This window comes from Vanellus vanellus (genome assembly GCF_965231255.1).
Source record: "Vanellus vanellus genome assembly, chromosome: 2".
Taxonomy (NCBI): domain Eukaryota; kingdom Metazoa; phylum Chordata; class Aves; order Charadriiformes; family Charadriidae; genus Vanellus; species Vanellus vanellus.
In genome coordinates this window covers 80,596,731-80,623,515 of record NC_138906.1, presented here as the reverse complement: position 1 = coordinate 80,623,515, position 26,785 = coordinate 80,596,731, and positions in this window count along the sequence as shown.

The window sequence follows — 26,785 nt, the reverse complement described above, 5'->3', positions numbered from 1 at the left end:
GCTCTTCTACCGTTGACTCCGACTGTCCGAACAGAGCAGAGAGACTGAGCAGGATTCAGCTGCAAGTGGGAATAGGATGAATTATTGTAAATAACTGAGCTGAGCCATTAGAAATAAGTTGCTAATGTAAGCAAGATTAACTTGATGTGCTGCCTGAAATGAGATATTAGAGATGATAGGGGAGAGAGAGAAAACTTTTCATTTAGATGGAAACAGGACTGATTAATTAAGCAGTAACGAACAAGGAACCTTGCCTTGAATTGATATGAGGCTTGCAGTGCTAATTTAACACAAAGTACGGCTCCCAATTTGTTATTAAATTAAAATGGCTTTTAAAATTGTTTACAATTTTTTTTTCCTTATCTGTCTCTGTGTGGCAAAATGATTATTCTGGCTAGTTAGAGAAACCAATCAGAGCAACAGAAAGTATAGGTTGAAGGGGGGAAAGATTGTTCTGTTGTGTAATTAAGAAATATACACTAACATCCATGACATCATGAATAAGCACTTCAAAGGAGTAAGTATGCTCTGTATTGCATATTAAACTAAACAATTATCATGCTAACAAGCTGCTCTGGACATACAGCGAAAAGGCATTGCACTTAAGGAAATGACTGCTGCTTATTTTTTAGTCTAAAGGTCTGCTCACCTGACGGACAAGTATTAAGGAATAACAAGGAAGAAACATTTCTCCCGTTTCTTCCTTTCCCCTTTTCTTGCAATTTTCAAAGCAGTTTTAATTTGGCAGACTTAGTGGTTACCCCGTACGAGGGAACTTTTGCTACTCCCATCAAAGTATATGATGGAAACGTGAGACGCTGTGTGTGATAGACAAATCCTATGGAACAACGGGGAAAATAACCTTGTAGCGACATTGCTTTTCTAGTCTCAAACAAGTTTTACTCTTGACAGGCATGATTCTATGTAATTTATTGTAGGATAGCTCAACAGTAGCAATTTGTCATGCATTGTGATGTAATTTGATGGGTTCATTTCTTAAATGAATTATGGATTATGGATTACCTCTGTATATCAACAACAGAGCTGTATCTTTTATGTAAATATTCCCTCAACTTTTCCCTCCTCTTCCAATACATTTTCCGTCATACAGAGATGACTTTTCTTCCATCTAATCTTGCTACTAATAAGGTGTTTAATAATTTAGCAGCCTAAAAAATGAGTGTATTTCAAAGGAGTTGTTACCAATGGTAGTGTAAGAGCCTCAGGCTACAAAAATGTGGATGAGGTTACCAAAGTTTTAGAGTCAGGATCCCAACTGTCTTTCTGCTTCAGGCAGCTATTTTATTAAAGTTGGTATTAAACAACACCGCCTAAGGTCTGATTAACAATTTATGACTTCCTAAAAAGGATTAGCAGAAGCCTATCATTTTTATATTTAAATCTTAATTTGCATCTAAGAGAAACCATACCCAGGTTTATATTTTACTTATTTATTATTTTGTTATTACTATTGCTGCATCCAAAACATTGCTTATGTGAACATTGCAGGCACCAGTTTTTGTACCTTTTAGTACCTTTTAGTACTGAGCTTTTAGTACTTCATCCCCTGACACGTGTCAGAAGGAAAACTGGCCTCTTGCGTCATGTGATGGGCTTGATCCTGCAAAATGATGGCTTTTCTCTCTTGCTGGGCTCAGCTTCTTTTCACTGTCCCTGAAGTCCATTGGGATGGAGGCTGATCGGCATTTGGCAGAGTCAAGACGAGGTCTGCAAGCCCAGGAGCTGAACGTTGTCCAGCTAGCGTTGCTTTAGGGAATGAAATCCAGCTGTACGTGACCAGGGCTTGCCTGACGTGCCTTCCCGGAGAGGAATTTTCCTTTTTGACATTTACTTTGTGCAACTATTTGCATCTCTGTCTCAGTGAGCCTCCCAGCCCTGCTTATTGGCTTACTGCCGGGCAGCCTCTGCTAGGAGAGGAGGCAGGGGGTGCTCCTGCTGCTGTGTTCTGGGACGCAACGGAGCAGGAGCTGTCACTTTTTGCTACTACGGTGGCAGCCCAGGAAGGAGTGTGCTAGCAGGTGGGAGGGAGTGGGGAGTAGACACCAGTAAATCCGCTGGCCAAGCTTTGCTCCCTCTCCTGAGTATAAAATCAGGCCAAAGGCATGCAGCTTAGTAGAACAGAGTGGAATTTATTACACTTCTGGCAAGGCTATTTTTTATTTTATTTTTTTTTAATGTTCAAATAGAAAATAATAACAATGGTATGTTCTGTTATCTATTTTCAAATTGACCTAATGACCCTCCTTGACTTTGTCTTCTCCGAGTTCAGCTGCTTCAGAAAGTTGTATGGCACATTTTCTTTTTTTCCCCCTGTGTATTTCCATTTCTGATACTCTTCAGTGGATTTAACACTCGTTTCACCAAAGGTTGGATGTGGTGGTTGTAGCCTGTAGAGCTAAGGGAAAAGATTGTCAGCTACAGGCTATAAGCTCCACTGGCTCACAGCAAGGAAGATGTTATTTTTGTCCTCTTGAGCTTCCATAGTCAGTAAGACACTAAAAGGCTCAAAAGAAGTGCTGATATTTAAGCATCTTCATTGCTTTATTTGAACTTGCAACATCTCCATGGCTTTTCTTTTAATCAATAGCTTAGTTTTTGTCTTGGACTCGAGGGCTTTAAGTTTTAAAATACTACAGCCATAATCTGAAAACTGCTGGTTCTTCAAAGCAAAAGCAAGCATTAACACATTCAGAAGAAGAATTCTCATTTCCCTGGCTTTTCAGGATGTGATAAACTGAACTTTAGTTTTAGGGCTGTGTTCACATTTCAAGGATCTGCTGTAAGAAGGACTCTGAGAACCGCAATCAGAATATTTTCTTGTGGTGCTTGCATTCAGCATGTGCTTGTGGGCCATTACGGTCAGTAAGATTTAAGTGGATGCCCAAAAGATTGTGCTGAATCAGGGATTGAGCAGTACCTGTGAGGAATAAGGCCCTTAGAATCGGGATTAGCAACACTCAGGGTTTCTACCTTATTCTTAGTTCTGACTGAAATTTTATCTTGTGACATTCTCAGTCAAAAGAGGACAAATTAATATTATTCCATTGAGTTCCAGGGAGCTGTAATGATAAACACGAGATGAAAAACTGGACCGAGCAAGCCGAAGAAAATGCATGAATAAATTACCGACAGGGGACATGCCCAGGAACTGAGAGCAGTCAGCTCCCCCCACTCTCTCCTCACTCTCCCGTTAAAAAATCCTCAGCCGTGTAGCCAGAGAGCAGGAATGATATCACGGGACTTCTGTGGCCAGTGACACAGCAAACAACAGGGCGAGCAAATAGTTCATACTTAATCTGTGTGATTAATTATTTATCCAAACTATTCTACAGCAACATATTATTATTTATTTGTATTACATTAATGCCCACAGGTCCTAATTGCATGAAGCGGTGCTCTAACCTAATAGAGTCCCAGCTGGCAAATATGTTCAGAGAAATCAGTCTTGGTTGCAGGATTATTTGACCAAAATGTGGCTAACTTTGCAGCAAATCCTATTAGAACAGAGTACTTAAATGAGTTCTACCCTGTAATAGATGTGTAAGTTAAACATGTCAGCTATGCTTTTGTCCAATTAAAGCACACTTATTAAAAAACTAGCTAAATGCCGACTGTATTATGATTCATTCTGTAACCACTGGAATGATTTCAGTCTTCTGTGTACAGAATTTTCAGGTGAGGTCAGTGTGATTTTCACTCATAATGATGGCTTCTTGCTTCCCTTAAATGAATCAGAAATTTAAAAAAAAAAAAAAAAGTAGGTCTGTCCATAATGCACAAGAATATCTTATGTGGATGAGTAACATGGAATCAGGCCTGACATAAGGAAATCACAATTCTTTGACGAAAGGAAGAGAAAGAACTAGGAAATAAAAACTGAGGTTCAAAACATTCACTGGTATCTCCTAGAGGTCAGTGGAGACCGTAATATGTGCCTTCAGTGGTCTTCAGGATAAATTCTGCCCTAAGTGTGTCACATCTTTCCACTGCATTTGAGGATAGGAGTGTTGCCAGGAAAACAGCCTCTTCCTGGCTTTGGTTTTCATTTTATTCCCGTTTGGTTTTCATTTTAGTCCCGTTCTGTGACTGCACAGTCTGAACTAGGCACTAACTAGTGCCTAGTTATAGATAAGCTGTTCAACCTCGGTCAATAGGTATTTTATGGTTAGCCTGGGTTGCTTTCTGCGGCAAGGATAACAGAGTTCTGTGGGAAGTGTTGGCTTTGTTCCACATGAGTCTGCAACAGCGCGTCACACTTTGCAGCCACGGACACAGTGTATGCGTCAAAAGAACTGCTCGATGAAAAACATCTGTCAACACCTGGTTTGTACACATCTCTCAGCCTCTACTTTTAGATGCTGGTTACTAATCGAGTTCCACCACACACCAATGCACTAAAATTTTCTCATGTGGACGTCGTTTCCAGGAGAACATGTGGATATCGGCTTGCGGTGGAGCGTTAGCTGGCCTGAATCCAAACCGTAAAGCCAAATACTTTCACACGATGAAGGTGTTTGGAGACTGAACTGAGGTCCGAAGTGTGCAAGTGGCCTCATCTTGACATGACGGAATGAGGGAAATGCATGAAGTTGTGATCTCTGAACATCTGCTCCTGCCTTATTTTCTGAACCTCTTCAGAACGTGCAGACACCCAGCCCCGCATCCACACACCCCAGCTTTAAATGGGTTACTGGTACCCAGCTCTGCACATTGTGGCTTGAGTGTTTCTGCTGCTTCAACCCAGCTCTGAAATGTGTCCCTCCAGGTTAGCCTGCATAAACATAAAACCCCAAATTAGCATTGCAAGCAGCCATTGCCCTCAAAAACGAGTAGTTTATCTGTGCTCAGTGCATATTTGCCATCTGCTAATGCATTTAAAAAAAAGAAAAAAAAAATAGAAAAAAGAGAATCCGGGCCAAGTCCTTAATTGGAGTAAATCCATGTGTAACTCTAGAAACTTTAAGAAACTGTTGGCACCTTTACCAGCTGATGAACGGGCTTCTGCCGCTGCAAAGCAGAGGATGCCTTGGAGCCTTTGGGCTGTGCGTTGTTTCTGCCCGACTGAAGGGATGCCGGAGGGAGGCGGTACCCTTTCACGGAGGCGGTACCCTTTCACGGAGGCAGTACCCTTTCACGGAGGCAGCCTTCCGGTTGTCTGCTGCGCAGAACGGGGTGTATACCTACAAACTGCAAACCACCTGCACTTCTGGCTGCTTGGCTCGCCGCACGACTCGCATACCTTGTAATATAAATACTCGGCTTTGCTTTCTTAGCCCTTCCTGTGCAAAGTCAGAAGTGTGGACACTGGGCCAAAATAGGAAGCTGAACCCTAGCTCCTGCAGAACTGATCTCTTTAAAAGCCATAAGCAAAGAGGGGAAAAGATGGGGGACCATCGCACACCAGCAAGGACGTTTTCATTGTGTTTGAGATTTTTCCTCTGTCGGAAAAAAAACACTGAAACTTAAAAGATTAAAATAACAACCTGAGCTCTTTTGGACACAAGAGTGAGAGTTTTGACCTGACTCCTGCTTGGGATGAGTAGCGTGTGACAGCCAGGCTCATGCTATGCCATTACTATTCAGGCCACTGACACTGCAAAAAAAAAAAAATACAGGACTGTCAGGGAAAGAAATGTAGAATGGTGAGAATTTATAAAGAATACGATTATGTTTTTCTTCTAAAATTCTCTCTATTTTCAAAAAGAAGGAGAGACTTTTAGCATTAATCTTTTCCCCACAATGCAGTGGAGTGGCAAATGCCTCTGGGGAAAGGGATATGTGGGAACAGAACAGAACACTCTCCAAAAGCTTTTAACTAACGCTGCTTGGACAAGGTAATTCAGTAAGAGTGTTTAAAAGGCCTCACAAGAGAAATCTTGCGTCTTTACTTCACGGCTCACCCTCACATGCCTGTCTCTTTCAATAAACGATTACTCTGCCATTGAGAGCACCTGGCTTGCTGGCTGGTATCACACGTCTTTCGGTATGTTGATACCAACAGAGCTGCTATTCCTCAGGGGACTGGCAAGCAAACGGGTTTTGAAAGCCCTCTACCTTCAAGGCCCCTGCTAAAACCCCAGCTAGAACAGATGCCAGCACTCGAAAGCACCGTTAGTACCACCTAATGGCTCTTCAGAGGACTGTGCAAGCAAAACAACTATTTCCATTCCCTTTCACACAGAAAAAAAATGAATACTGGCGGGTTGCATTAATAGCATCATCTGTTGAGAAGCTCTGTGGCACTGGCCTGAGAACCAGTAGCAGAAGTGGTGTGGAGTACGTCGCTGCAAAACGAGCTCCAGGCTCCTTGGCGAGGTGGGTGGAAGAAACTCCCGTTGATGCCGTTTATCCCTTATCTGTTCTGTGGACAGTCTTCAGCCTCCGCAGCTGCCAGTGTCTACGCTGCAGAAGCATTGCATCAGTAGAGAGACTTAAAAGAGAGGAGGAAAGGAAAAAAAAAAAAAAAAGCTCGTTCCAGGATAACGGATTTGCCGCGGAGGCAGGCACGGGAAGGATCCATGAACTTTTTGGCCCCTGTGTTACTCAGAGAGCCCACAGCCTGTGTTTCCTCATATCTGCGGAGAACCGCAGACGGGGGAGTCTCTTATCTCAGGGTGGAATTCACTTTTCTCACACTCTAGTCATGCAGTGAAAGACCTGCAGTGAATTAAGGCTGCATCTTTAAATCTTAAAACTTTGACTTGCAATATCTCCTGCGATGGAGGGAGGAACAGGAAAGGTGCAACGAAAGGCACTCACAGTTTTGCAACCACCCTTTAGAGATCTTTTTTTTTAAAAGGAATTGGATAACTTAAGATTAACTGTCAGGGCCCTTCCTTTCATGAGTAATCCTTACTCATGCTGAGGTCAAACTTTTTAATAGAGTATGTTTTATCACTACCCTTTAAGGTCTTTATACCCCAGAGCAGATCACTTGCAAATTTACAATGGAGAAATTCTTTCATGAAGCCAGTGGTGACTCATTTGAATTGGAGTTTGCAGACCTGGGCACTGGGGCTTGAAGATTCTCTGGGTATTCAGGCTTTGTAGATGTGAACCTTAACAAAAGCATAGGCACGCAAAAAAAGAGACCGTATGGTGTGTGTTCGTAAATGGGACAGATCTTGCCCTCACACAAATAGTTGTGTATGCATCTAAAATGCATATAGCTGTTCAACTCATGCAGACACTGTTTTATTCCACTCGAATCTAAGTCAGACCTAAAGCTCAGCCTTAAGTTTCAGGTCATCAGACAGGCAAAGCAGTATTCTTCCAAGGGAAAAGCAAAGCAAAACCATGTGAAATCTGTAACAGCTGAGGACATGATCCAATTTGCTGTCATTTAGACTGGTCAAATGGCAGGACCTACATTCGCTCTTATTTACAGTGGATTATTGGTCTTCCCTCTCCACTGGAGATCCTAGCAACATTTTCAATGGACTTCCATGAGTTTGGGAGGTTGAGATTTTACCCATAGATTTTAATGAAATTGTCCTCAGCTTGTGTGGCTAGTCACAGTGAATCAGGCCCTTATATCTTAGTTTTTTGGTGGTGGTTATTTCATCTTGAAATTCACTACAGATGTCATTCCTTGTTGTCCACTCTTAGCATTCATTTTCCTTAAAGCTCTGGCCTATTAAGGTAAAGATGCTATTATACAGGGATTTTAATTTTCACCGAAAAAAGTAAAATCCCTAGCTCTTACGTATAAGGAAAGCCTTGAACACGTGAAGTCTACCCAGGGGAAAAAGGATAAAAGAACAATCTAAGTTATTTTTAAGTCAGTCTAACTTACAATTTATTTGGAGACTTGGGGTCGGCAATACAGTTAATTTAATTGCAATAATTTCTTACTTCCTTACTAACTAGTAGCTTATTACATTACCAGCAAACTTATCTCTCAGCCTTCTGGAGCAAGGCAGATTTCAGGACTCCACCTCTCTGTTCCTGTGGGCTCCCTGGCTCATCCTTGTACCGACTGGCCAAAGACACGCAGATGCCGTGGTCACAAGCGGCTAAATAAAGCGGAAATCCATCAAGTGAAGGCGAACGATAATGACTGTGACACTTAGCACTTACGTGTTCCTCCATGTCCAAGTGCTTCCCAAGCAGGAACTAATTGTGATACGTTCAGTAATAATGGTATGTTCAGAGAGATGCTGTGTTGTGTCCTTACTGTAATAAACTGCTGTGCTGGGATAGGAAATCACTAGATTACAAGACAGAAGGAGGCAGCTTTAGGATAATCCCTCTGTAACCTCGTGTACCCGGGTCCCTCACTGGTGGTGGCACACATTTATACTTTGGCACAAACACCTACTCTTTTTTTCGGGAGAGCTTTATAGCTTGTCTGCATCGCCTTTGTTTCGGCTGTATCTTTGCAAAGGGGCTGCAGGAGCTCCTGCCTTCGTCTGTTCGTGATAGGACACAGAAGAAGGGTTGGAAAAACACTTTTTAACTGCCGCAGGTTTAAAGAAAGCTGACTAACCCCCAAAGCATTTTCAGTTACATACTGCAGAGCAAGAGAGAAAAAAGATCCCCTCTTTGCCTCTCTGCTCGTACTGCTGTAGCAGAGTCATCTTGTGTTTTCCCCTTGAAGTATGTGTTGTCACAAAAAATTAATTACTTGAGCAAAAAGAAATAGGATTGCGGGGAAAAAACAGATTCTTAATATTAACCTGATTATAGCTACAGGTAATAGATAATCTCCTGCTTTCTCTTGTGGGAGGAAAGATGGCTTGTTTTAAAAACTTACAGAAAAAAATTCCCATTTTTTACAAGGTGTCTAGCAACAAAGAAAAGGAAAAAACCATCATCCTTGGATTTTTGCATTTACTTATTTGTAGAAAAACTTTCAAGGGACAAGTCACATTTTAATGTTGTCTTGTTTTTTAACTTCAGCTGATAACCCGTTTCAGGAGTTAAGCCCACTGCATGGAAGAGGTAGTGGCAGATGCTCTCTAAGGGGCAACTAAATTGTGTGGGTTGTGCTTTCTCTCTGCTGAACTGACCTCTCTCCAGGCTCCGTGGGGCTGCCCCGGAGCTGCTCCTCAGGGGTGCCAGGACATGGTGATGCAATTGCCGTTGCCCACCAGGGAAAGACGAGGTCATTCTGGATGAGAGGCGACTATTAACCCACAAAATTTTAGGCATTAACCCAACTTTGGAAGCGAGCGGGACGTTCTGTTGACTTGGCCAAGCTCCCAAACAACTGAAGTTTATGGCATTTCTGAGCTTGCCCAGCACACATCATTGAAGGCAATTTTGCTTTTCCTTGTAAGGGATGGTGTATAGGTGAGCTTCCCTCTCCACGGGCGCTCAGGCGTAGAAGTTCTTAAAAAAATATACAGCCGCTAAATGACAGTGGTGGATACCCTAGTTACTGGCAACGTTCAGGGTTATGGAAGAACGCCCCCCCGCCCCCAGCTTCAGTTTCTTGACATTAAAAATTTATATTGAAATACCAGCCCTGTGAAGTCCATTGATTACTTGTTCTAATGCAGGAGAGAAGGCATTTCTGAACCTCTTCAGTGTTTATGATATAGATTCAATGAAGGTAGATGTTACCAGTTTCATGGGTGGTAACAACTCGGGTTGTATTCTTTATGCCGGTTATTGCTTAAGTGGCATTCGATGGCAGTTCCCCTATGCTAAGCTGCTGAACATCTTTTTCTCCTCTCACCTTTCTAAAAATTGAGTGTAATTTAACTCCCGTGAACGTTAGCCTGCAGATTACCGGGTAGCCAAAATTCCAATTGGTGCTGATTTAAAGAGGTAATTATTCTTTTTAAATAAATAATTAAAAAAAAGGTGCTTCTTTCTTATTGGCAAGAAGTACAATTACTTTTCTCCTTCACTTTCTGTGTGCAGTAAATCCTATAACTTAGGTGAATTCTAAAAGCAATTTTTAAAGGTATTACAGCACAATTTTACAACAGATAGACATGCTGAAAACTTACCTTTTTTTTTTTTTTTTTTAAACTTCCTAAAATAATATCTCTTTGACCTATGCTTTCATGGTTAGCAAAGCTCTAAAACCGTGGAAGATATTAGATTATTGGCATAGTTAGCATAGCCTGTGATTTATTTAACTAGAAGAAATAGTTGATTTTCTGAAATACTATTTTAAGGAAACAGTAGCAAACAATAGCAAACAGAAGGTGTTTACACTCAGAAGACTAGGGTAACGCATTTAACAGAAAAAAAAAAAAACAACAACCAAGAAGACAGGGTCGAAAACAAACAAACAAACAAACAAAAAATCCGCAGCTACGCAAATAGAATGCGGAAAATGGGAATGATTAAAAAAATATCTCTGATCAAAAAAACATCTGCATGCTAATCCTGGTGTTTTCAAGTGGAACAACAGAGTAAGAGGAAAAAACCCACACATTGAAGAAGAAATGTGAGAAGCAAACAGAAAAATAATGATGAATGGAAAAATATGACCGAGTCAGAAAAATTCAGAGAAAGAAACAGATTGAATCTGTGCGTTCTTTCACAATGGAGCTTCTGCTGGTGTGACTGCATATTCAGCAGTGTGAATATTATAATTAAAGAATGTCAGCTCAAGCAAAATGTTTTAAAACCTTCCTATTACGCAGATAAACTGCTTAAAAATACTGATTGTATTAGGAAAAAAAGGGCTGTGTTTGTTTTTTTTTGTGTTTCAATTTCTTTCATCCGCTGTAACACATTTAAATAGCAGATGTCTCTCCCAGGCAGCGTTTGATAGCGATACTGTTGATTTCGATACCGAGGTGATAAGAACGTCTTTCTGGAGGGCTCCGGTGCCGTGCCGCAGCTCCCAGAGCTCGCTGGTACCCGCGCAAGTGTCGAGTCCGAGATCCCACAACAGCAGCCGAGCCGTACCAGCCCTGTGCCGCGTCCGGGCTGGTTAAGCTCTGCCTGTCAGCAGGATGGATGAGGCGAGGCGCAGCGCGGCGATGGTACGGCAGAGCCTGGGAGGGCCGGGGGGCTCTCCGCATGGCACGCCGCTGCGCAGCCCTGTAGGCATGCCCTTACACGTGCTGCAGAGAAAGAGCCTGACTTCTGTACAGCGCGGGGCAGCAAGCGCTGTGCAGCGCTTTATTCCCAGGTTCGGACCAGAACGGGAGAGCGTGAGAGGGAGAGCTCCCCGGCGCTGTGAAACGCGGATGCTGGGTCAACGCAAATCTCTCTCATCTCTGGGGTCCGGAAAATTTTTCACACCGAATTGCAGTTAAAATCGCCGCTTCTTTTTGTAGTAGCAAGACAAAGCTATCAGGGTATTGGACAAAGGACGGTTACAGGTGCAAAAAAAATTAGTTTAATCTAAAATGACAATTAGCTTTGGTGGTCGCAGGTTAGGCCAGATGAGCCCAATCTTGCAAACATTTATGCACAGATGTATTTTTAGAGACACAAATAGTCTCAAGCACTTACATGTGTAGCCACTCGCCTAAGTTTTGCTTATCATTCAGAAAGGTTTAAGGAAGATCTAATCATTGCATGCAATGAACTTAAGGAAGATCATCATTACAATGTAGCTTAAACCCACACCTTTTTAGGTTTCTTTAAGATACTGTTCCAATGCAAATAATTCAAAGTTGGCTGAACTGTGAAAAATGGCAGTTGAGAAATAACCGCTGATGTATATGTTCATCCCGGGCTCCCAGGAAAACATTTGTCATTTGGAAAGCCACTCTGAGCTTGCTTTTTTAGCACCCCAAAGTATCAGAACATCTTAAGATTTCTGTCAGGCTCTACCGGTGAGGCGCAGTGCACTTTTTCTCCCCGTTGTGGCCAAGCTCTCTGTTGTGAGAGAGACAGTTTACCTGAGGTGTCATTACAAAGTGTGAGAAAATTGTCATCATAAATCATCGATGTGAAAATAAATGCAACCTCTGGGATTGTAGGATTTCTTCCAAAATTTTCGCCTTGCTACGAAGTATCTTGTAATCTAACAGTAGGTTTCTGTCTTTTTCTGTTCTTAAAGTGCCGTTCTGCATTTCTAGGTTTCCAGGGAGTCACCATGGCAGTTAGAGTGTTAACCCAACCTTGAAGAGCAAACAACAGCACAAGCAACAGCCTGGTTATGAATCTGTAAACATTACCTCATCCATTTCAGAGAAATTTTAATTCTCTTCCCCGTTCCTACAATGAGATACAGACTCCAACTCCAAAGTCGACTGTTTAGATGCCAAAAACATTAAACATGATAAAAAATAATTTAAAAAAACCTGGAGTAATAAAACACACATAACTGCAGCCTGGTGACATGCTCATTAGATTATTTTTGAGTCATTCAAAGACAAAACTAAATACATTTCTCTCACTGTATATGTTTAACTTTGTTCTGTATAGGAATCTCACCAAAAAAAAATGATCAAACTTTAGAATTTGACAGATGAGTAGAGAGGAATGCATTCCACTACACATTTGTGTAGCAGACTTATGCGATGCAATATGATGTACATCTAGACAAACAAAAGGCTTCACGTTAGCGGGTAGGATTTGAAGAGAGCGGTATTTCATAACGTCAATGCTGAACATGATTTTCCCTTCTCATTCTTTCATCCAATTGTTGCCTATTCATGCTGTAGTAGTTTTGTGGTTTAGTATCAGAAAATTGTTTACCTCGCATTCAGGGTCGATCTCTTTTCATTCCACAGTCCGATCATAACCACTTGGCCGCTATTTCTTGCTCTGTTTTGTTTTAGGCTACTTTTAATTGGAAATAGTTAATTGGCCCTGGTGTCTTACGGCAGAGAAAGTAACCATCTTAAACTGTATTGAGCTCCCATAAATATTTCACGTCATGCTAATTTCTGTGCTTCCAGCTGAGCTGTTTAAAGTGCTCAGAAAAACCCACTCTTTTTTGTCACAGTTAAATACTTAACTAGGAAACAGTGAAGGGATTAACCCTCCGCGTCTTAAAAAGTGTATCAGTGAAGGAGATACATTTATTGTTGTTTTTTTTTTTTTCTTTAAAGACTCGCAGTCCTTTCCCTTCTACCCTTAAATTATTTGCCGAGCTACATATCCCATCAAAGCACCGTTTTAATTTTATTTTAAAGCATCAGCGGACCGAGTCTGAGGACAAGTTTAGTCCCGGGCCGGCAGCCGGCTGCAAAGCCTGGAGCTCCCCCGCGCGGCGGCCGCCGCCGGGATCGCGATCGGGATCGGGATGGGGATGGGGACCGGGATGAGGACCGGGAGCGGGGCGAACTTCCCTGCACCTCCCGCCTGGGAATTTTGCACAAGAATTCTGCCCTACCATCAGATACAAACACGCGTCGTTAAAATTGACACTGCAGCACTGCTTTTAATTATTAAAAAAAATAATAATATTAAAAAAGACTTTTAAAAAAGCCCAACTTTTTTTCACTGTTTTTACTGAGTTTAGTTTTGCAAGATTTTCTCCTAGGGCAGTGAAGAAGGGGGAACAAATTCCTTCAGAGAGTAGTGTAGTATATTATAGTACAGTACAGTATAGGATGGTATAGTTGGTGGCCTGAGTGTCATCCCCATGGGCTGTGGCTCATTTCCAGCCTGGAGCCACCCCGGGAGGCCCCGGGCGCTGCAGACCTTTCGTGTGACCCAGTGGGGCCATGGATGCCATGGTAATTGTAAGGCCAGGTCATGGCCCTTGACAGAAGAAGAGGAGCTCCATGAAGGAGGGCTGTGTTGTCCTGCCAGACAGATGGGGTAAACACAGCAAAGGATGTACGCACAGGCAGGGAAAGGGGGGCTAAAAATACCATATCTTTCCACTGAGCATTTAAAGTGGAGACCTTCGCCCATGGGACAAAACGGCGCTGTGGAAATGGTTTAAAAGGTTTTTGCCACCGGCCATATGTTGCTATGCAGTTAGTATTGATGGAGAGCAATATTAAGTTCAGTGCAAAATCGCCTGGACTTCTCAAACCAGGCTCCACTGATGTATAAAATTGTGTGCAGACTTTATACCAGAGTGGCTGAGGACTGCACCCATGTAGACCTCTCAGTGTTTAGGTGTGGGGGCAAAGGCTTCCAACTGAGTTGCTGTGATTGACCTTTTGGTCTGAGCCCTGCAGAAACACCTGCATCATCTCACTCCAGCCCTTGCCTCGGTGAGCTATCGGGTTAGCCTGTGCCCTCCGTGAGGAGCGAGAGGGCATCTTTGGCCCCTTTCCACCGCTTATATTAGCAATGTGCAGGCCACAGAGCGTGAATATTTTTTTTTCTGGCAGGCAGAAAAAATCACCAAGACAGCAAGTACAAGAAGTCACAAGGGCTGATAGCATCAACACTTTCCCCAAGTTTTTCGGTATCCTTTCAATCCATATAACAAGGCAGCGTGCCTTCATCTGGACACACTGCTGCTTCTTGCAGCTTCAATTTATAGCCGGCTAGTGTCATTTCAAAATCCCGGGTTTTGAATCACATGTGAAAGCGCAGAGCTTAGAGATTTTCCCTCGAACATCCTATCCTTCCTTTACTTTTTGCTAGCCCCAGTGAGAGTACCGAAGGAGCGCTATATCATGCTCAGTACATTATGCCTGCGATCAGAGGCACAGTGCAGTAATATGGACACAATTTTGCCCATCTATTTCTGTAAGGTGGTTCCTTTAATGGCTTGGTAAAGCACTCATGCAATTGAGTTGCATTAAGGGGGACTGAAAATGGGTTAAGTTATCGGTTTAATGAATGAAAAATCAAATACCAAAAAGGCCAGCCTCCAGCCAGCTAGGTCTCAAATATCAATCTTTGGTCTTAAATAATTCTGCTACTCTTATTCCCTTTCCACAGTCGACTCTGTTTGCATTAGCGCAGATTGGCACCATTCCTCCAGTATAAATCTGCCCTCACTCAGCCCTGGAAAGCTTATCCCAAAATAGGTGAATTCTCAGCCCGAGCAGAGCTTTCCTAGCAGTTTTTGTATTCTACTCCCTGCAGAGACTATAAGTCAGGACTTGGTCGAAAATGTCCTTTATCACCCTGTTGAATCCCTGCTGTGTTTAGCAGCTGGCACAACTTAAAATAGCCTTCAGGCTACTCTAAATATTGCTGAATTTCCTGGGAACATAGGACCAGAAGGAATCACTTGGGACACCGAGTCCAGCTCTCCCATCATCACAAGACTCCACATAATAGACATCTGGTTTGCAGGAGCGCACAGCACACTTCACCCTTCACTACATCCTCTAACCCACCTGAGAGCTGAAGTACAAGATGCAGAAGCAGCTTAAAAATGGTAAAACATTGCAGTAAAGGAATGGAAGAGATCAAGGGTGTGATCTGGCAGAAACTGACGGAGGACTAGTAGTACATAAGGACGGCTTAAAGCCACCTTTAACCTCACCTTTGCTCCCCAAGCTGCTCTTAAGCCACAGCTTGGAATGAGCCCGGCTCCCCTGTGCTGCTTTTGTGCAACGCTAGCTTTGTAATCCTTTCTCGAAGTACAAAGCACTGGCAAAAAATATTTGCGGCACTCATTTTAAAGCTCGAGTGCTTTGCAACTGTGTGGGAGTTTGCACCGTATGGTTTCTGCTGGATCATGTAACGTCATACTGATGAGCTGAAAAATCCATGATAAAATAATTTTGTTTGATACTGTCCAAAAGCAAAATCTTGCTCACCGTAGTAATGTACTTCCCCAAGTCGTATGTCCGTGTCAGTATATCCCCGTATGAAATACAGGCTCGCGTGACACATGAACCGTGTTCTACTCTCTTTGTAATACATGACAATAACAACTAAGGAAAGCACGACCTCAAATTATACCTATGCTTTCCCTACTTTCTTGCTACATTTCCACTAAAAACCCCATCACGGGTGGAGTTAGTATCTTGATTACTTTTTCAGGCCCACTAAAAAGGATGATGATCTTGTCAGTCACTCTGGTTTCTTTTAATGAATAATTAAAATTATGAATGTGAAATATATTCCGAAATTATTTTCAGGAGTTTGAATTTTCCTTGCCAGCTTTTCAATTGCTGATTAGTTAGATTGACAATGGCATGTTATTCCTCACCTAATAAACTTCTACGCAATACTGGACGTGGTGGCAGGGCTTCATGTTTCCCCAAAAAAGTAGCAGTCCAAAAGCAATAATAATTCCTCTTCTTCAGAAGTCTAGCTGGTTGCAAAATTTTGAAAAGTTTGTGTCCTTATTTTCCAGTATGTCTACAGTTTTGTGCTGCAGTTGAGCCAAAAGAGGCATATCAAAATACATGTTTAAGAGCACTAATAAGAATATGTCCAAGAAAATAGTCTCATCGAGGCACACATAGCTGTTAGAATAAGTGATAACAAGGGAAGGATCTTGAAATTTTCTCATGTATGAAATACAGCAACCAGAAGGTCTAAGGGAAAGACTAAGAAAAAGCTGTCGGCAGTTTCTGTAACACGCAGGAATCCTGCCTCCGCTCCCATTTCCTCCTCTCCCTCACGAGCTTGCAAGATGTCGTAAGGGTGCAAGTGTGAAAAAGTACACATACGGAGTTACTCGTAGGCAGTACAGAGACACTTGTCATTTTTCTTGGTGTGCGTATTTATTTTTGATGGCCAGGCATCATAATTTGGTGATTATCATGGAATGAATTTGGCAGCAGGTTTTGCACCTGGCGTGTTATTGTTTTTTCCCTGAAATCTTGCAGAGATACTAGAAGTTAGGGTATCATTTCATGGTGGAACATAGGGACATAATTTGCCCTGTAATCTGAATTTAGTTTGCGTCCTTGATACTACATTGCATTGAAAGCTCTCCTTACACACGTCCTAATATAGCCATATACTGACAGTCACCATTCATTCAAACAAAACCTTGTAAAAATCTATTTTATATAAGAATATGAATCATTTCTGACTTGTCGACTTCTATGATAAAGCAAAAGATCTTATACTGCGTTGTTTGTTGGGAGGGGAGGGAGTAGGCTGGTAGGTTTTTGTTTGGAGTGTTCTGACAAGGATATAATGTTTCACGTGTTGTATGGACTTGACTCCTCTTGTGTATTTGTGCAACACTCTGGGACCAGCAGAGACAGGCACCACTTGTCATGTATCTGTGTTTTATCGGTTCTGATTCACATCACTGTTGTAATTCCTGCTCCTGTCCACTCTTTTGGCTGCTTTGCAGTATACCCCACAACTCTAAACTTTCTGGTCTCGTCCCTAAATGTATAAATACAGAGGATAGGAAATGTTTTGGGTTTTGTGGTTTGTTTTTTTTTTTTTTTTTTTTGTGTGTAACAGGAATACATACTGCAGGAACCACTGCAACATGTAAACCTGCTAAACCCAACTTCACTAATGCCCAAAAGGGAACGGGACACGTGTGGACACAAACAGCAGACTGTGAATGAGATTGCCCCAGGGTCCCCCCGACTGCTTTTGGAAAGTCCATAGTACTTCAGATTTTTAGAGTTCAAAGCAGTCTCTAACTCTACCGGATTAGGATCCCCATGGGGGAAGCAGATTATCCCCATATCAGCCTGTTGCTGGGGTCTTTGACCATTCCTCTAGATGCTGACCATCCATCAGATACTGGCCACCTTCAGAGGAGAGATACCAGACTAGATCTGCCATGCATTCATTCTCACACAGCACGATGGCTCTAGTCCTATGTTCCATATATTTTTTCAGTGCTTCGGGAGTTCAAATTCTGACTCAGGTTGAACTCTGCTGTAATAAAACAACTGTGGCCTGGAAGCGTTATGGTGCCCAATCTTTTAGTGCACCAGCTAGAAGAGACAGAAGAGCACAGATGTAGCAAATGCCACTGCACAGAATGCTCTCCAGTTACCTGGAGGCGTTATGCTGTACAAAAGCATAATGTCATCAAGCACTTGGACGATTCAGCTCCTCCCCATCCTCAGTACTACCTTGTAAGAGGTATAATTGAGCTCTTTTTTCTGTTCTTTTCAGATTTTTTTTCAATGTGTTTTTGTAAAGTCAAACAAATAGGAAAATTAATGACAGCACATGAGTGCACCACAGAATAACGCTACTTAAGGACTGCTGTGCCCTTGGCTCCGATTAACCTTAGTGTTCGTTATAGGTTGCAGCCAGCTGCATCAATCGCTGTTACTCTGGTTGGGGAAAAATCCATCATTATTGCAACCACATACAGATATATACATTATTTTCCTAAACTATCATAATCCTCCACTTACCAAAGAGGGCCTGTGATAGCTGGGAGGAGATGAAACTCAATTTTCCTTCACATCTGCTTGATCCTTTGGTATAATCAGCACTGCGTGCCCCAGACAAGGTCACAAACTATGGCAATGTTCATCACAACATGCAGTCTCCCCATTCTAGTGCCATTAACTGCTCAGCAACCTCTCCTTCTCCATCCCACTGTTTTTAATCTGCTAGAGCACTTCAGAGCAGGAACGGGAGAGCTCGCCTTGCAGACCCGTTTCCAAGATCGCTGTCACAGACCACACTTTGAGAGGGAGCCAGCAGTGAACCACTACCCCATTTGTTTCAGTGGAATAGGAAAAAGAACATCACAGTGGGATTTAATTTCAAGTTTGCGGGCCAGCACCACCATCTAGGAAGAGATTCTGACGGCACCAGTGTTACAGGCATTGCAGTATCTCCTCTGAGCAACTTGCTGATAGTTTGTAGAGACCTGTAGCTGGTCTAGAGATAATGGGACCAAAAGCATAGTTTATGCTCTTCCTTTTATTTTTGAAAACGGTGGAGAGTCAGTGTCCCTCTGTTACGAAGGTGGTCATTTGCAGAATAATATAGTCAACAAGCACTATGATTTTCTGAAAGGCTATTTGCTTAACCTGCTTCGCTTTGGCTGAATTTTTGTTCAAAGCCTGTAGTTTGCTTGAACCAGAAATTAAAGCAGAGCATACATCACCTGAGACAAGGAGGGGAGGTTCCGATGAATATTCCATGATATTATTTCATGTGGCCCTTGTTGCGCTGCGGTTGCTTCCTTCGTAGGAGCCCACCTTTCCCAAGCCCCCTCCCTGCAGATCCGACGGGTCAGATGCACCCCCCTTTGGCTCTGCTGACTACCTCTCTCCCTGACACTCACCGGCCTCTCCTTCCACGCGGGTCTCTCCTTCCACGTAGTGCCCTCCCTCCCCGGCTCACAGGATGGCACCTCGGCACTGCGCTGCCTCACCGTCCCTGGGCAAAGCGTTGCCATGCGCCAGGGTTAGAGCACCCAGACATTAGCTGCTTATGCTGAAGCTGCCCTTAGCTCAAACAAGGCAAGGTAAAAGCAAGTAGATGCGTTGTGAAATAAGCAAGATAGGCCACAGGTGCACAGAAGTGAAAAGATAACCAAGTCCCTGTCTTCCAAGTAGCAACATCAGCTCTAAATAGCTCGCTCTGCATCTATCCAGCTGACGAGCTGACAGATACTTCACAGCCCTCTGGCTGAGGATTTGGTTCTTATGCAAACCTATGACTTCAGATTGCATTCACACAAGAGGAGCTGGGATTTTTATAGAGCCAGATGCATCTTTTGGCAGGAGTGTGTGTGTGTGTGTGTGTGTGTGTGCGCGTGTGCATGGAGGGGGGCACATTCAAATCCAAATTCTCCTTTCCCTTCTCTTTCCTTGCGAGGGAAATTGTTAACTCAGGGAAGACATATATGTTACCAGACCTTTGTTTGCTTTTCCCGCTTTCAGAAACGCTATTGTACTTTGGGCAGGGCAAGGTGCAGTGGTCGCCAGCATAGATGATAAACAAAGTTGCCTCGCTCCTGGTCTGCCAACCCATAGCAAGACAAAATGTTCTTTGCCGTTTGGCAAAGGGAAAATCTCAGTACATAGCCTCTTCCCTCACGGAGCCTTCCACCACACATACAGATGTGTCACTGGAGAAAAACTAAGGCTGCCCTGAACTTAGAACAATCAGAAGAGTTCATTCGCCTTCTTCCCCACCCAACTCAAACACAAAATGCCTGTTTGGAAGGAATAAGTTAAATAAACTTGCTGGAAACATAAACCCATTTATTTCAATGAGTGAGAGAAAATGCAGAAATCCATTCCTCACCTGTAATCCCTACTGTTTTTATGTGCACTGAAAAAGTACTTCTATCAGCGTGATGCCAGCCCATCATTTCTTAGATAACGATCAACATTTTCTCTGTTGTGCTCTGCTTCTTAGGCCTCGATTCAGCAAAGCGTTCAGGTACATCTTTACCTTTAGGTCCGCTAGCAGCCTTCAGTAAAAGCGTACAGTTTGAAAGTAAAGTGCTCTGCTAAATTGGGTCCTTCACAGGACTAAAGAGAAAGCTCACGCAAGAGCAAAGCGGCGTTGCTTTCCTTCCAGTCACACTTGTTTTATTCACTTGCTCTTGCTGTGTACAGCTGTGGATTGCTGGCAGTGTGCTTGGATGGAATTTGAGGGATTCACAGCTTCAAAGATGAGATGTGCCAGCCTTTGAAACAAGCTTGTATAAACACGGGAAACAAAAGCATCCGTGTAAACAAAGGGAGGCAATACGTATACTCACACCTGAGCAAACAGGCGCACTTTTACATGCAGCCCTGTATCAGCAGTGCTCCAGCAGGTTATATAGTATTCACTGTATCAGCAGACGTAGCTCTCATTTCTGCTGTTGCTTTTCTCTTTGCTTCGTGATCAGAGAAGCACCGGGGCCAAGCCTGCTAGTTTTGCAGCACACTGTAAAATGTATGAAGAGGTTTCAAAAGCTCTGACAGTCTCATCTATACTGAACTAGCACTATAGTTGTGCTCAGGGAGTGCGGTACTCTACAATATCGTTGAATTCCTACTTTATTTTGTGTTGTCCGTGTAATTTTTGAGTTTCTGTACTTTTTGCCGTAAGTGTGGGTTTGTCAGTCGTCTTGCTGAGATTTTGAGGGGAGGGAGATGTTGTTTGATTTTTGGAAAGACAATGAGATTTTAAAACATGTCCCCTAATTCAAAAGGCTTGTAGAGGCTGTGTGTAATCATAGAGATCAGAAGATCAGAAGTAGAAAAAACCTTAACGTTGCAGATATCGAGCATTTCTGAACTCTCTGCCACAAAAGAGCCGCAAGATATCTCAATACTTCAGGGGGAGCCAGTTGAATCCTTGTAGTTTTTACTGCCTCAGCTCCTTCCCTACCCTGCCTCTAACTACACCAAGGAGCAGCACTGTATCCGTGGCTGCTGTAAGACGAGCTAGATTTTATTTCCTCCTCCACTACAGAGTGGCATGTGCAAGTCACCACGGAGCCGTTAGCCTTTTGGGGGCTAACCAGGGCTACTTGCAGCGCCAGGTAAATGCTGATCCTGGACACACAGCCAGAGCACGCGGAGCCTTTCGTGTCCAAGCACGCTCGGCGGACTACCGCACTGGTTTGGCGGGCTCCTGGATTATTCAGGCTCACCATCGTCCCCCTAGAGTTGTACAGGCTGACCTCTTGTATAGCCCCAAGCCCCATTTACTTCCATGAGAGGTAGAAACGCTCAGCCCTAATCACAGTTGGCTCAGGCTTGACACACTCTTCTGTATGAGATTTACAAAGATTTAATGTTACTTCAAGACACCTGCAAAAGTCCCTGAGGGAGTGCATCCGTGGGAGTTAGATGCCTTCGCAGGATGCAGAGAAGTCAGCCGGGTGCCTAATTCCCATTAAGTTAACTCGTGCAAGTATTTTTGTAAGTAAGTCCCTCTTGGCACTAATCCCTCTTGGCTTCCCATCCCTCTTCTCCTTCCCCCTTCAATCTTTTAAATAAAGATAGCACTTAGCATAAAGATGTGTTGCAAGGCTCCACTCAGTGCCTATAAAGTGCTTTTCAATGCTGGCAGAAGTGCCTAACTGTACAGTATTCAGTGAAACTGGAAACAGTGGGGTTTTTTATGGAGATGATGTGCAAGCTCTGTTCTATCAGATACATTCATCTCAAATTTCCCTGGTGTCGACATCATATGTCTGAAAGAGGGTGCCGAATCCCCAGGGCTCTCCATGCCTTTTGGCACTGCAATTAAATCCCCCAAGTCGGATTCCCATTTCATCCATTTCTGCATGACTGAAGCAAGAGATGCGGTTTGAGGGATAAAAGAACAGGAGATATTTTAGCTAAAGCAACGTAGCTAAGTCTTAGTTATACTTTGTTATCTTCAAAGAGAAGACAGATAATATATAAAGCAACTGCATTACCAAAAAAAAAAAAAAAAGAAACACATAGAAAGAGAGTAGGGAAGGGTGGAAGGGTGGAAGCTTACAACTGAAAAAACAGTAATTTAGTAACAGGGAGATGAAATACAACAACTGATTTGTTTATCAGACCATTCTATTAACCTCTAATGCAACATTTCATCTTTTATAATTGAGCTTTCCATTTTGTTATTAGACCTTAATAGCTAAATTGGCATCTTGCAGACCAGGCTGGGAAATACAAGCAAGCACAGGGGTTCACACACAATTCAGTCCCTTCATCTATTCTGCACAGAAGCTGCATCAGCCCCCATTTTACAATGTCGCTGAAGCCTTGTTCCTGCATCCTCTTCCGGCTGCGCTGCGCTGGTGAAGGCGACACTGCTCCTCCACCTGCAGGCCACCTTCCCAGAGCTGTCCACCTAGACCCGCTCCTGGGAGCCCTCCCCAACTCCTTTGCCTCAACACTGTATAGGTTCGCTAGAGATCTGCAAGTTACAATGAGCTTATTTTGACTGAAATGTGTTAAGGTGTAGTACAGCTGACAACCTCCTCTTCTGGCAGGGTGTGCAGGTGAGTGCCTAGTGGCAAAAAGGCTCTTAAGCCAACAGAGCTGCAGCTGAGAGAGAACATGTGGACAAGACCTCGCTCCCCCATCTGAGCCCGTTTGGTTGTGTAAGGTGGAGCCGCAGCTCAGTTTATGCTCCATCCATGTAGGCAGAAGCGGGGAAAAGGAAAACAATCAGACACAGGAGAAAGACCTCGAGCCAAAACTTTCTCTTTGCTACTGGGCCAAAGAAAGGCGGGAGAGGAGGCTGAGATGTGGTGGCTAGGGCAGTCAGATGGACAGCCTGGGTGCTATAAATATTGGAGTATGTTGCACAGCCTTAGCACAGCAAATTGAAAAGGATCCAGCTCAGAGCGCCCCACCGGAGCGCAGTGGCTGGAGGTGGGAAATGGGCTTGAATGCTGTTCCAATTTGGTGGACTCATTTTGATGTCCCAGCTGAGGCTCCTGAGGGGGAATAAGAAAAGGAGGGTCTAGCTTGTGAGTGATGCCAAATGTTAGCTGCCACATTGCCTGCCTGCATCAGATTTGCATAATTTTGCCCTTTCTCAATAGCAGAAGTGCACGCACCTGGAGGGCTTTGATGGCAGAAGCATGAGTGCCTGGGGAATTCTGGCACCACCAAGGTCAGCTGGCAGCTGAGAAGTGGTTCAAAGGCTCTAAATACTGAGCTTCGGGGCCCAAGTTCTCTGTCCAGGAGACAGGACAGGAGGATTGATCCTATTGACTATTTTATTTCAATGGTTGAACAATACCACTTCCATAACTTGAAAGCTGCTTTCGCAGTTCTCAACCCACTTTGTCCCTCAAATGTCACCAATCCATTAAAAATCCCACAAAATAGCCACTCTTACTCCATTCCTTTCTCCCTTTTTTTTTTTTTTTACTTTCCTGATGTACTCATCCTTTTAAAAGTGGGCAAATTAATAAAGCTTGTTCCCAAAACTCTGCCAATTATGTAAGTGGAGACTGTTATCATCCACATTTGGGAGAAAATATTACCTATGCTGTCAGCTAGGTAGAAGATTATATGTAAAACTGGTTATATTTGCACCAATGACTCGGTGCAACAAACTAGGTCACTCCATGGCCATCTGTGCATGTGTGACGTGACCTGTTTCATGAGATAGGTAATGAAGAAGAAAGTACCATTTGCTAATTGGAAATGGATTCCACCCTACTCTTCTTGAAGTCCATGCAAGAGATCCTCTGAATTTATGTAGATGTAAGAAAAAGGCAAAACCCAATAAAGAATAAAGGATTATTTTCTGGCCTGTAAGAGGCTTTTACTAAAATATTATTGAGTAGTAACAAACAAACATGAAAGCTACAGAACTGCACTTGACATGAATGTTTTTTTTTTTAAATAAACAGACATGTTTGATTATTTGTAATCCAGTATAATCCACTGTGTAATGTTAAATATTTTAAGAGAATTTTTCTTCCGTTTGTTCTCAGCATGGTTGGCCTGAAGCCAAAATGTTGTTATTTTTAAAGGCAACACTCCACTAAGGGTTTCGAATTTCTTTCATGTTGGCTCTTTTTATAGCATTTTGAAATTGATTGCGCATAGCAAATTCACAAATGGAAAAAAAAACCAACAAAAACTATGGCAGCATATAACTCTTGTGTAGGTAAACTCCTGGTCTCATTTCCCAGGGCTCTGCAGCAGGAGGGACTCTACAAAGTAGTTGCTAGGAGAAATAAACCAAACCTGTAAGTATGGAAGAACAGTTAAAATCCTGCTTCTACACCTACAAAGCCAAAATACAACCAGTTCCTCTCTGCGCCTCTGCCAGAGAAGGAGAAGCAGGCGGATTTCTTAAAACACTACAGAGCTGTGGATGCCACCGGTGAAAGAACTAGGCTGAGCCTGAGCCAGGCGTAGAGGTCTGGAGAGAGTTTGGGTTGTCCATGGACTGAAACCAGGGCCCAGGTTTTATCATGCAGTTTTCAATACACTGTTTAATGGCATTTTGGAGCCAAAAGATGAAGTAAATCAATCTCTGTAAGAAAGTGTTTTCCTCAGTAGAAGGTAACACAGCGATTTTTTCTCTGTAGCCTTTTCATTCCCTGGCAGAGAGCACGCTTTTGCTCCTCCTGGGGATGCAGCTAGCAGAGAGGGTTTGTTAAGACTATTCTGTTCCTCCTGGTCCCAACAGGTATTTTGCACCCCCTTCCGTGCTCCTCCCCACGACAGGCTGCCGCGGCCCCTTCTTCCGTCTGCTGTTCTCAATCTCAGCACATTTCAGATCTTGAATTTAAACGTCCAGAGTTAACCATGACACGTTTGAAAGTCTGAGGCCCAGCCCCAGCGTCTATTAGTTTGGCTTTCCATTCAGAAGGTATTTTGTCTCAAACAATGAAAACATGTTGCAAGTACAGATTGGCTTTCACTGCATTCCAGTACTGGGGTGGCTAGGACACAGGTTATATTTCCAAATATATATTTGGCAAACATCAGACTAGAAACACGCTTTCTTAAATGAAAACGGACATTCTCTGACAAGCACCCGTCTCCAGGAGCTGGGGCTTTAATTAAAATATCAATTATTGCAAGGCTTGTAATGAAATTGCTAGTCAGCTCTGCTGAACCTCTCGCATTCCTGCCCTACTCATGCAGGCTTCTAAAGAGGTAGCATCCCTTTCTTCCTAAAACTTTCAGCAATGTGAAAAATAAGCTACATGAGCAGGCCAGTTCTTTTGTAAGATATTTGTATAGGCCTATAACCTCTTTCAGGGATTTCTTCTTAATTTGTATTCATTCACAACCAGCAGAGAGAATGAAAAGTGTAGCTGGGAGAAACTCATTCCAGGAGTTCTGCAGCACCCCGCAGCTTAGCAAAGGTAATTTGTGTAGTTACAGCTCTTCTTTTATTGAACACATCTGCAGCAGTCATTGGATTGGGATGTTTCCTTTATGCCTCCTTGAGAGCTAGTACATGTCCTGGGTGGAAGCTAGAATTTGAAAAATGCTCGTATAGCCTGTGACCAGCTATGGGAATACAAAAGCCAGACTACTTTGATCCTATCAAACCACAGGAATACTACAACACACACACAAAAAAAGAGTAACAACAGGAAGGACTCATGGGTAAACAGCTATTTATTTATTATGATCTCACCCTAAAGATTTTCTCGTTAAGACTTAATGTGGTTTGGTACAGAGGTGAGTTGGGGCATGGGGTTGGAGATCAAGCCTATAAATAACAGCAAGTAAGAAAAACAGTTTAAAAAAAATTGTTCAGAGGTTTTTTCCATGTCTAAAATAGCATTTATAGATTTTACCTTGCTGCTATGAGGATGAAAATAAAGTAGGATACAATGGCCTTAAAGTGCAATTAGAAGCAATTCAGGAAAAAACCCCAAACTAATCATGACTAAAACAAGTGCAGCTGCAGGCAAAAGGCAGAAGAGGACCTGTGGCCACAAGGTTGATGCTACGCAGCTCTAAGTACAAGGAATAGGGTTAGATACTCAGAGTGCTCATGTGGTACTGTCCCCTCACAGCGGCTGAAAGAGATGCAATGGCAGCATGCACTCCCTTTTAAACCCAAGGGGAAATTCTGTTTGACCAAGCCAATGCTGTCTGCAGCTCCTTTCCCATCCTTCCGAGGCTCTGAAATGTTCAGAAGTAAAACGGTGACCCATTCTACTTCTGATTTTCTTCCCACAGTTTTGCATTTTAACGTCCTTCCTGCCACCACTAGCGCTATGAGTATTACATTCATATGCATCCAGGGAAAAAAAAAGACAAACATTTAAAAAGTATAGATTCCACACTGTAGAAGTTTGTCAAAGTTTTGCACAATAGAACAACTGACAATTAATCCTCCTTTCTCCCCCAGCCACCAGCTGAGCTTACATCCCCCCACGTCAGAAAAAGCACATTCATCAATTATCTGTCTCTTTCCCATCCCACTCACCAAACAGCTGTAATAAAAAAAAAAAAACACCTTTATAAATTACTTCAGAACACAAAGGGAAATCTGTCCATTTTGTAACAACTGCTAATTTTAAATGGAATGCGGATTCTTTTTCCCTTGTGTTTCATGCTAGCATATACTTTCTAGGACATCATATTTTGTTATC